The sequence below is a fragment of the Psammomys obesus genome, unplaced genomic scaffold (assembly GCF_907164565.1).
Source record: "Psammomys obesus unplaced genomic scaffold, mPsaObe1.curated_primary_1811, whole genome shotgun sequence".
NCBI classification, from domain to species: domain Eukaryota; kingdom Metazoa; phylum Chordata; class Mammalia; order Rodentia; family Muridae; genus Psammomys; species Psammomys obesus.
The window spans coordinates 2,296,720-2,309,127 of NW_026592586.1; positions in this window are offsets into that span (position 1 = coordinate 2,296,720).

Sequence of the window (12,408 nt, forward strand, 5' to 3'; positions counted from 1 at the left end):
GAGGACCTCTCCTATCAGTGGACTGGGGGAGGGGCATGGAAAGAGAAGAGGGAGGGAAGGCAAGATTGGGAAGGGTAAGGGAGGGGGGTTACAGCTCGGATACAAAGAGAATAAATTTTAATAAATAAAACATAAATTAAAAAAGAAAAATAAAACAAGTAGATAATAACAAGGCAGTACTTTAGAGAGTAATTATTGTCAATAGTATTTAATGCTCCTAGTGTTTCCCATGATTTTCTGGAGCATGTATTATAGTTTTGTGACGTTTTCTCCTTTTCATCCATACAGATTATTTTTATTGATGACTTTATTTTTTTCTTTCAATGAAAAGAAACCATTATGATACTCAACCCAGAGTTAAACATGTTTTTTAGTTGAATTTTAAATAGTATTGCTGAGGTAGATTAATATGAAGTTGATTTGTATCATTCAAATATATGCTGAACATATTGCAGAACACTATTGCGCTAGACATGTAAGTGAGCACTGACAATGCTTATAAATAGTTTGTAAAACTTCTTTTAGGGTTTCTGGGTGCTCAAAGAACATTTTGAACAAATAAGGCATTGAGTCTGATTGAGTTTGGTGAATGCGACCTTTCTCCAGCTTTGTGTCTGTGTGTGTGTGTGTGTGTGTGTGTGTGTGTGTGTTCATGGGTATATTTGTGAACATGTACATGTAGAGTCCAGAGGAGAAAAATCCTTAAATATTGTTCTGGTTGGTGACATCTACCATTTAAAAATAGTGTTTCAAATATTTTCATACATTACATTTTATTGACATCCTTTCCTCCTCCCAACTCTTCTTATATATGGCCTCCTTTTCTCCTTTTCTACCCTTGACTTCATGTTTTTTTCCTCTCAAAAAGGAAAGCAAACTTACCCCCCCCCTCCAAAAAAAGCACATAAAACACATGGAGACCAGATGAGATCAGGCACATTTAGGGTAGTAGGGATTTGATTAAGGCCCACTGAACGTGAAGGAAACCAGGCTTAACACTACTTGGGTTACCAAGAACCAGAAACTAGATAACCCTGAGACCTAGGGCTCAAATACTACTGGTAAAACCAAATATTACTGGTCTAAAAAATAGTAACGAAATGATTCCTAATGATACTTAACTATATTCATGTACCAGTGCTTTATACAGCCATCATCAGAGAGGCTGTTTATGCAGCAGATGGGAACAAATAAAAAGACCCATAGCCAGACATCTCTCTTTCTGTGTGTGTGTGTGTGTGTATCTGTGTGTGTGAGAGAGAGAGAGAGAGAGAGAGAGAGAGAGATGGAAGGGGGAACAGAGAGACAGAGACAAAGAGACCTTAGAACACACAGTTCTAAATAAGATTTCTCCATCAAATGCCTTTATCCAAGCACAGATAACTCCCGGGGAAGAGGAGGTAGAAAAAGGGCACAGACAGAAAATAGGTCCTGCAAAACAACTGAGAAAAGCTCATACAAATTCACAAAGACTGAAGCAGCAGTCACAGGGCCTATATGGTCTACACTACGTCCTCTCTATATACGCTAGCTTTCAGTTTAGTGCTTTTAGGAGACTCCTGAAATACTGGGTCTCTGACTCTTGTGCCTTCCCTTCAGATTCTTTTCCTTTTCTGTTGGCTTAACTTGTCCAATTTCAAAATGATGGGTTTTATTTTGTTGTATTATATTTTTTGGTTGTTATCTCTTAAAAGCTTGTTCTTTTCTAGTGTGAGACAGAGAGTGGATCCAGATGAGAGAGGAGGTAGGGAGGAACTGAAATTAGTGGAGGGAGGTAAACTGTATTCAAATTATATTGTATGAGAACAAAGTCTATGTTTAATAAAAGGGAGGAAGCACACACACACACACACACACACACACACACACACACACACACGGAGGCCATTTTTGTTGGTCCTGAGAATGAGACCTTTTTGAAGTATAATGGATACACCCAAGGACACTTCACTGAAAAAAATTCTCTCTCCCAGCACGCGTCATTTGCAAACAGCTGCTTGTTTAGTTGTGGGAGTTTGTGGCCACTTCTCCTTCTCTGGATTCTGCTGGTTTTAACTTGTGCATGCTGTTACAGTCTTTGTGAGTTCGAATGTGCATCAGCGTGGTATTGTCTGGAAGACACTGCTTCGTTGGAATTATCCGCAATTTTTTCTTCTCTTCTTCCACACATCTTCCTGAGTCTGGAGCAGAGGAGTGTGAGTAGACATACCATTCAGTCTGAATGATACTACATGTCTCACTGTCTGCACATTTTCCGCCTGTGGTTTTCTGTTCATTCCCATCTACTGCAAGGAGAAGCGTCTCTGATGAAGGTTGAGCAATGCACTGACCCCTAGGTGTAGCACTATTTCATTAACAATTGTCTAATTGCTACGTTCATTTAGCAGAACAATAGGAGTAGATTTTTCCCCTAGGGTATGTGACCAAGCTAGTCTCAAGTTCTTGGCTTCATTAACAGTTGTCACGCATAGTTTCCATCATCCAATCATACAGTGATTTGTTATTTCCATAATATTTGTGCCACCATATAGCAACATAGCTTGCAGGTAGGCCACTATTGTAGTTCACAGGGATTGTAGCTGGGTGAAACTGATGATATTTTTCTCCTCCAATAGCAAGTATTGTAACTTCCAGCACTATGAACACCAGTCAGTAGGAGTGAAGCTTCTAGTTGGGCACCTGCTTGATTTCTCCATGTTCAATGGTGTAAGGATGTGGTGTCTTCAGCAATATGTCTTACAATCAGGAGATGGAGGAGGCAACCAGTAGCATTGGTAATAGCCTGTAATGTATGGGAGTAGTCTGTGAGACCTCAATGGCCAGTGCTTCAACAGTATGTCATCCATTTCTGGTAACATTTTTTAATATTTTACTTGATAGCATGTAATGTCTAGTAGGGACATTGTCTGCTCCATTATATGGATACTTCATTTAAGATATTTTACAAGTGTATTTATTTTAGCAAGCTTAAAGTGTATTATTTTAGCAAGACAATAGTAGGTCTCAATATGGCATCCTAAAAGGTTGTTGGTGTTAGTTATCCCTCTTTCACTCCGCTCTCCCATCTCTCACCCTATTAATCCTCTTGTTCTAATGTCCTCTTTATCCACTTACAAAGCTATAGTCTGTTGCTCCTTCCTTGGAAGAGTCCCTCTTCTCTCCTGGTCCCTTACTAGTTTCCTAACCTTTGTGGTTATTCTAAATGAAACATTTAATCTAAAGCTTACAAATTAACATCAACATATAAGAGAACACTTGTAATGATCGTCTTTTGGGGTCTGGGTTATATCTCTCAGGATGCTTATTTCTATCTTCACCTGCTTACTTGAAATTTTCATTTTTTTTTCTTAACAGCTGGATAACATTCCATGCTGTAAATGTAACAAAATTTCACTACCTGTCCATGAGTTGGTAGACACAAAAAACTTTTTAAAAATTTCTTGCTATTATGAATAGAACAGCACGAACATAAATGAGCAAGTCTCTATGTGATAAGATGTAGGGCCCTTTGGGTATATGCCCAAGAATGTTAAAATGGGATCTTGTGGTAGACTTATTTTCAGCTTTTTGAAAAAACATTCACACTTATTTCCATAGTACTGATACCAGTTTGCAGTCCCTTCAGAAAGTAATGTGTTCCTTTTCCCCTGTATACTTGTTAGCATCTACTGTCATTTTTTTCTTTTTTTTTTTTCTTTTATGATCTTGGCCATTCTGAGTTGAGTAAGATGAAATTTCAATGTAATTTTAATTTTGTTTCCCTGATGGCCAAGGATGATGAACTTTCTTTTAGTGTTTCTCAGCCATTGAGTTTTATCTTTTGAGAACTCTCTGTTCCGTTCTGTATCCCATTTTTTATTTGTGTTATTTGCTTTCTTGATGTTCAGGATTATTTTTTTTTTTTTAGTTATTTGTTTATTGTAGATACTGGCCTTCTGTCCTTCTGTTAGATATATATTTGATAGAGATTTTTTCCTCCAATCTATAGACTGCTTGTATGATTGGAGCCTTTGCTATACAGAAGCTTTTTAACTCATGAAGTCCCATAATATCAACTGGCCTTAATGCCTGTGCTATCTTTCAGTATCTTCTGATCTTTCCTGTACCAATTTTTACTTTCTCTCTTATCAGATTCAGGGCATTCGGTCTTCTGCTGAGATCCCTGATCCATTTGGAATTGAAGTTTGTGCAAGGTGAAAGACATATATCTATTTACATGCAGCCACCCAGTTTAACCAGAGTTGTTGATTGTGTGAACTTTTTTCCATTTCTCATGCTGCTCTTCTCTTCTTGTGTATTTTTCACCTCTTTTTTCAAAAATTTGGTGTCTGTATGTCTGTATGGACTTGTGTTCAGCTCTTCAGTTCTGTTACATTGATCAATGTGTCTGTTTTTTATTTTGTTAATATGGTGTTTTATTAGTATAGCACTATAGTATAAATTGAAATCTGAGATGGTGATACTATAGCATTTTTTTTCCAGGATTGTTCAGCTAACCTATTTGCTTCTTTTTTGTTTGTTTTGTTTTGTTTTGTTCTTTTTATATTTCTATAGAAAGTTTAAGACTTTTTTTTGGAAGTTCAATGAATAATTATGTTGGAATTTTGATGCAAATTGTATTGAATTTGTAGATTGTTTTTGTTAGATGACAATTTCACCATATTAATCCTACTGATACATAAGTACTAATTATTCCACTTTATGATATCTTCTTCAATTTCTTTCTTCAGAGTTTTTAAAGTTATTTTATTATGCAAATTTTTTATTACTTGGAGAGAGATGGGGAAGAGAGAGAGAGAAAAAAGAGAAAGAACTATTGTGAAAGGAAGAGTTTCCCTGATTTCTTTCTCTGAATGTTTATATTATGGTAGGTTACTGTCCATTGTGTGTCAATTTTGTATTCTGCTATTTTTCTGAAAGTACTTTTTAGCTGTAGAAATTTCATAGCAGATTATTTTATATATAAAATCATATGGTCTACAAGTAAGAATACTTTGACTTCTTTTTCTAGTTGTACCCCCTTGCTCTTCAGTTGTCTTTTTGCTCTAGCTAAGTATGGAGAGAATTGACTTCCTTGTCTTATTCCCTATTTTAATGGAAATGTTTTCAATTTCTTTTAGCTTAGAGTGATGGTTGTGGACTTGATGTAAATTGCTTTTATTATGTTGAGATATTTCTCTAGTATCTCTAGGAGTTTTATAATAAAGGGTTGTTGTGTTTTGTCAAAAACCTTTCTGTATCTAATAAGATGATCATGTGACTTTTGTTTTTTAGTATGTTTATGTGTTGGATTCCATTTATTGATTTATATATCATGAGCCATACTTTCATCTCTGGGATGAAGTCAACTTGATTATGGAGGATAATCTTTTAGGTGTGTTTGTGATTTAAGTTTGCACGTATTTTATTGAGTGTTTTTGTTTCTATGGTCATAAGGGACATTGGTCTGTAATTTTCTTTTAGTTGAATCTTTGTGTGGTGGTTTTACTATAAAGGCAAAGGATCTTCATAAAATAATTTGGAAGTGTTTCTTCAGTTTAGATTCTGCAGAATAACTTGAGGAGTGTTAGCACATAAATCTTTAGATGTTATACTCTTGCATATTGTGAGATAGAGTTCATCGGTTTTGGATTGTAATGAATAAAATATAATTAAGGTAAGATATGTAAGACTGAATGCAGCTCAACCCGTAGCATGCTTTCTCAGAATTTACCAAAACCTGGGTTCAGTCTTCAGTATCACGTAAACCGGGTGCTAGGATATGTGCTTGTAGTCACAGCACTCATAAAGAGGGGGAGGCTAGAGAAGTAATAATGTAAGGTTATTCTTGGCTATAGCCAGCTCAGGAATAGTCAAGGCTACATTAAGTCCCCATATATTAATAAAACTGTCCTAGTTAGGGTTACTATTGCTGTGATGAAACACCATGACAAAAGCAAATTGGAGAGGAAAAGTTTTATTTAGCCTACACTTCCATATCACTGTTCATCACTGAAGGAAGCCAGGACAGGGCAAGAACTTGAAGGCAGGAGCTGAAGAGGGGCCATGGAAGACTGTTGTTGAGTGGTTTACTCTCTCTGGATTGCTCAGCCTGTTTTCTTATGGAACGAAGACCACCAATCTAGAGGTGGCCTCACCACAGTGGGCTGGGCCTTCCCAAATCAATCACTAATTAAGACAATGCCTAATATTCTTGTCTGCATTTATCATATTGAGGCATTTTCTCAATTGAGGTTTCCTCTTTTCAGATGACCTTAGCTTGTGTCAAGTTGACATAAAACTAGCCAGCACAAAAACAGAACAAACAAGAAAAGCTAAGAAGGTGAGTGATTTTTGTTTAACTGTAAAGATGAGTCTTCTTTTCAGAAACTAAAAATTAAGGATGACTTAGAAAAATACTATAACTTTTTCCATATTATTGTTTTATTTCTATTTTTCTATGTTTAGTATTTCTTTTCCTCCTACTAGAAGCCAGTGTGATTTTTTCCCCTCATTGTAACTTATCTTTTAAAATAACAGATATTATGAAAAGATCTGGAAACAATAACAACAATAACAAAACTTCTTTTTCTGTCCTCTTAGACAATGCCAATATTTGGCTCTCAAGTTTGTAATAATTATCACACTTTATCAGGTGTTGGCACACAGTCTCTTCTGTGGCCAATTGGATTGTTTCACTTGCTCTTCAGAACAGAAATGTGAAGCCTCATGCAAACCTTCCTTTGAGGTTTGTGATGACAGGATGGAACACTGTTGACTTTAGTGTCAAAGAAACTTTATTATTGGATGAAAACATCTAATCATAACTAATATTTAAAGTATTGAAAACATGCTCTGTAAAACTACCTCACTGGGTTAGAAGCTTCAGAAGACCTGCATGGATGATAAACATAATTTTTTTCCATGAAGAAGAAAATGTAGATGGGAAATCAGGTGGCATTGCATAAATTCATTTTGTATGAAACCAATGGTTTAAAGCTACATTCATTATTTGAACTGACTTCTTAAAGTCAATAAGATAGTGGTCACATCCTTCTGGAGAGGAGGAAATACAACCATCCAGGATCTCTGATTTCATAAATTTCACATAATCTCCTTGCTGCTTGGTTCATGTCTGGATGGGAGAGGGAAGCCTGGTTTTCCTCTTTAAATTTGATATTTCTCCCCTGCCTGACAGACTAGTTCCTGGCACTCAGTCTGTCATCCTCGATTTATGTATCAACCAATCTGACTTTGTTCCAAGAAAATGATTAAATTGCCTAAGTTATAATTTCATTTGGGTTTAGCGATTTAAACTATGCTGTCACTCGTGTCCTTGTCGTTCAGATAATTTCACAACTATCTAATGCTACGTAGTGCCATGTTTTCTGTTTTAAAATCAAGTATTGTGATGGTGTCTCTTCCGTCCTGGAGTTTATAACCTAAAGTTGAAAATCCTTGTGCATTTTGAAGTTCCTCTGTAGTCTTTTTCCAGAGTTTTATCTCCAAATGTTGTGTCTTTAATTGGAAGAACAAGATGCAAAATCAGTATGTGTAATGAGTGTGTGTGTGTGTGTGTGTGTGTGTGTGTGTATGTACGTGTGTGTGAATGTATGTGTATATGTCCTAGAGAACATGCACCTACCATACCAGTAGGTGCATGTAGAGTCTTTGGCTGGTAGCTTTTTGATAGGCTTTGCACTTAGCTTGTTAGTCCATGAAGAGATGGTGTTAACATTTTCACAATAGTCTATTAATAATTGGAACTAAACTAAATGCTTTGTCCGGCACACCAGCCTTAATCAGAGAAGAGTTGAGGGCACAGACGGTACCTTTTCTGTGACCCTTTTTGCCCACCGACTAGCAGCTTACGCCAGTAGCTTCCATGTGAAAGACAGCCAGTCCTTCCTTGTCTTCATGGGGTAGAAAGCCCAAAGCACTGGTAATTTCAAACACAAGCCAGGTAAAAGTGGTCTGAAGGATGTTTCTTTTTTTTTATCTCAGTGTCTTCTGAAATGCAGTGATCTGTAGACTGAGTATACTGTTGATAACTGTTGTTCTTTCTAAGCAAGTCACCTCTATGCAGCTTGCACTTGGGGGTCCTGGCAGAATATCCTCTTATCTCTGTGCCCTATGTTAAGCTACTTGCTGCTGAGGCTGGCCCAGCCTCTCCCTCCCCTCTGGCAAGTTTATTAATTCTCTCCCCAACTCTGACATTCCTAGCTTTGGCTGCCAGGATAGGCCTAGTGCCTTTCTCAGAGTAGATTAGTTTGCATTCTACGGGATTAGAAAGGTTTAGGGAACAACCGAGAGTTGGCAAAAAGAGTCAGAGTTGTTTAGAAATGTAAAAAAAGTAAAGCAAGAAAAAGTGCTGCCAGACTTCTGAGGGGAAAAATGGAAGGATGGATGGAGGCACTTTTCAATCAGGTTTTAGCAGGCAAAAACCACGAGAAAATAGCAACCAGGACCTTAAAAAACAATCTTCTCATATGTTCAGGAGGACAGTGAGAGAAAGGAGGAGATGGCGGTGAAGCACACAGAAAGTGAAGCTTTTCTACAAGCAGTTGAGAAATTTCAAATCAGACAGTTTCTGGTGTCCATGCTCCACGTTCTCCTGTCCCAGCCAATTTTGGCAGAAAGCAGCCCTGGGAGCAGACACCCCAGAAACAAACTGGAGCAGTGGCTTGAGCATACCACTCTTTCATTCACCACACCTGTTGTTTGTATTCTGATTTCTTTGATGGTTTGAAGAAGTGTATGTGTGGGGGGGGGCGGGGTTGCTTTTGATGTGCTTTCTCAGGAAAAAGGGGCCGTTACCAGCTCAGAGAGAAGCCTTGATCTCCTAAAGAGTCTGTGCAGGTGACAAAGAAAATGAACAAAAGCTGTTTTTAGTGTTGTGTCTTGCATGTTCACAGGACTGCCCCCCCCCCCCCCCGAGAACAAAGAGATGCAACTGTCTTCGAAACCCCAAAAGGCTGAACTGGGCATGAGAAACAAATCAGAGCAAGTTGCTGCTCTGCTGTCTGTGTGAAAGGCTTGGAAACTGTTCTACCATGCTTTCTGCCTTCGCTGGGGAGCAGCCTTGAAGCGAGACACCCAGTGTCAATAGAAAGAAGAGGGACAAAATATCGCCACGAACTGAGAAACTTGGCACAGACTTCCTCGGCGTTTGGCTGAACTTGAAGTGAAACATTCGAGTCTGTTGCGAGACCTCCACAGGAATAGCATTTTTTTTTTCTGTTTTAAAAGTTTTTTGGTGTGTTTTTTACTCTGTGGCTGTAACTGTGTGAGGGTGTGTGGGTATGTGCGTGTGCATACATGAGCTCACAGAGGCCAGAAGCATTCTATCAGCCTGGAGCTGGAATGACAGATCAATAGAGTTGGGAACCAAACTCCAGTCCTCTCCAAGAACTCTGACCTGAGAACTCATCTCTTTGGCCCTAGAATTAACTTCTACAAAGCCTGAAGGCCAGCACTCTCAACTGCTGAGCCAAATCTCCAGCTCTAACACACCTTGGTACCTTTCTCAAGAGAAGATAAGCATATGGAACAAAGTTTTGGGAGTTTCTTTTTTTTAACTTAATTTTTATTTTTATTAATTACAGTTTATTCACTTCATATCTCCCCTGTAGTTCTTTCCCTCCTCCCATCCCAATCTTACCCTCCTTCTTCCTCACCCTTACCCCTCCCCCAGTCCACTTATAAGGGAAGTCCTTCTCCCCTTCCCTCTGATCATAGTCTATTAGGTCTCATCAGGACTAGCTGCATTGTCTTCCTCTGTGGCCTGGTAAGGCTGCTCCCCTCTCAAGAGGAGGTGATCAAAGAGCAGGCCAATCAGTTCCTGTCAGAGACAGTCCCTGTCCCCATTACTATGGATCTCACTTGGACATTGAACTGCCATGGGCTACCTCTGTGCAGGGGTTCCAGGCCATCTCCATGAGTGGTCCTTGGTTGGAGTATCAGTCTCAGAAAAGACCCCTGCGCCTAGACTTTTTGGATCGTTGCTCTCCTTGTGGAGCTCCTGTTCTCTCCAGGTCTTACTCTCTCCCACTTCTTTCATAAAGTTCCCTGCACTCTGCCCAAAGTTTGGCTATTAGTCTCAGTATCTGCCTTGAATCCCTGCAGGGCAGAGCCTTTCAGAGGCCCTCTGTGGTAGGTTCCTGTCTTGTTCCCTGTTTTCTCCCTCCTAAAATCTGTACATCTAAGGAAGCTAATCAAGAAGGAAAACTCTGGCTAAGATGCTCAGTCACCATTCAGAAAGACAAAGAGAATGGACATCGGAGGAGGGACTTTCTTGCAGTTTGCTAAAAAAATAGCGAATCTTCCCTCAGGTATCAAATGCCAATATCTTAGTATCTTTCTCCATTTATCATTCAGGTTGCATTGGTATGGGTGTCTAACCTTGTGTGGGGGTTTTAGGGTTCTTTTAAAAGTCACACAATTCACTTGTTAAACTCACTCCTCTGCCTTTAGAAGCTCAGCTGAACTGGTGACTTCTAGCCTTCCCCAATGCTTCTCTCTATATGCTGTGTTTAAAGGTACTGCTAAAAAAGAGGTGACATCATCCTCATTTGCTTGCATTAGTGATTGAGCTGCTGCTGAGATCAGAAGCCCATGTCAGGACCATCTGTGGATGTAGTACCAATCAACAGGCAACTTATTCAAGTGCATCCAGGGTAATTACTTCTAGGAGAGAGCAGGATCCTTAGGGGATGCTTGTGTGCTTTCTTTCTGAGAGCACAGGCCTGGATCTTATCCTCTAATTCTCAGAGCATCTTAGCCTCTTTCTCCTGCCTCTGTTCTTTCCTCCTCCACAGGGTTCCTCCTCACAGCCTAAGCATACCGTCTTGCTTTTATACCTCTTCACCATCATTGCTCTCTTCAGGTATTTCCATCTTACTTCATTATTTACATTTGTGTGTCAACACACAAGGAACCAAACATAGCCCAGGGCAACCAAGGGCAAACACAATTTATTTATGGGCTAATAATTGAGTAATGGTCTCATGCCACCACCCAGACTGGACCAGAACTTGATATCCTGGGCCAGTGTTGAACTTTCTATGTCTCTCCTTCCTGGACCAGAATAGGCTTCTCTCCATGTAATAATGTTACACAGGCATTTTTATTAATAACTTCTAACTATTTGTGTTAAAAAATGAAAATTATAGTTCCTTGGTCCTTTCATAATATGCTCCTAATCAGCTCTTTAAAACAAAAAAGGTGTCTCAAATTTTCCAATGCAATCTGCCTAGTCTTGTGTTTATGACTTTTTTTAAATCGCGTTTCCTGTGTGTGTGTGTGTGTGTGTGTGTGTGTGTGTGTGTGTGTGTGTATGTTGCCACATGTGGCAGGTAGAGGCTGACACTGGGTGTCTTCCTCATTGCTTTCCACCTTGTCTCTCTGTTTTATTTTGCTTTTCTTTTTAGATAGGTTATTACTATGTAGTCCTAGATAGCCTGGAGCCGGTTAAGTGGATCATTTTGCTCTAAAGCTCACAAAGAGCTACCGGCTTCTGTCCCTAAATTCTAGGATTAAATGTGAGTGCCACTATGCCTGGCCTGTGTTATTTTTTGAGGCAAGATCTCACTCTAGTCCTGTGGCTTTCTGTTTCAGTTAGTCTTGCTTAGCAAGGAGCCCTATGACCTACTTGTCCCTACCTTGTAGTGCTAAGGTTATAAGCATGTGCCAATACATACAGCTTTTGTGGGGGTTCAGGAGATCTGAATTCCATCTTTATGTTTGTGCAATAAGCACTTTAGCCACTCTGCCATCTCCCTAGCCCCATCCTGCCTTCTTCATCACAATGCCATCTCTGTACAGCTGACTGTTACCATATCCAGATTCCATTCCACAAGTGAAAAGCCCCTCGAAAGAGATAACCTTTCTTCCCTAAAATCAATGAGGACATAACCAACATCACACTGGTAACCTAATAATTATAGAAACCTGGACAGCGAGAACATCTTTTGTAGGCGTCAAACTCTTCTAGGACATATCAGGGCATTCTGTGAGAAGATTCTCAAGTCGAACCATCTGCTTACAAAGCCAAGAATGACCAGAGAATACGCACCACATTGAGAGTCCTGACAAACATTCTAACAGCACCAGTCCCCTGCAGGAGAACAAGAGTGAATCAGCAAGTGAAGAAGGGGAGAGACTAAGTTCACCCTAGTTTGCAGTTCTGTGTAATCCTTTTCTTCTCTACAAACTCCTGCAAAAGCAACAAGGGTCTATGGTTTATTTAAAATTGCTTTCTGATGACTCAAGTCACAGGTTCCAAGTTTGTTTTCCACCAGTTTGCAGATTACTGAGCCTTTGGTTGAGGGTCTTAGTATATGGGGATATTTGATTCAGTATAATGTGTAGCTTTTTGCAATTTACACACACACACACACACACACACACACACACACACACACACACACA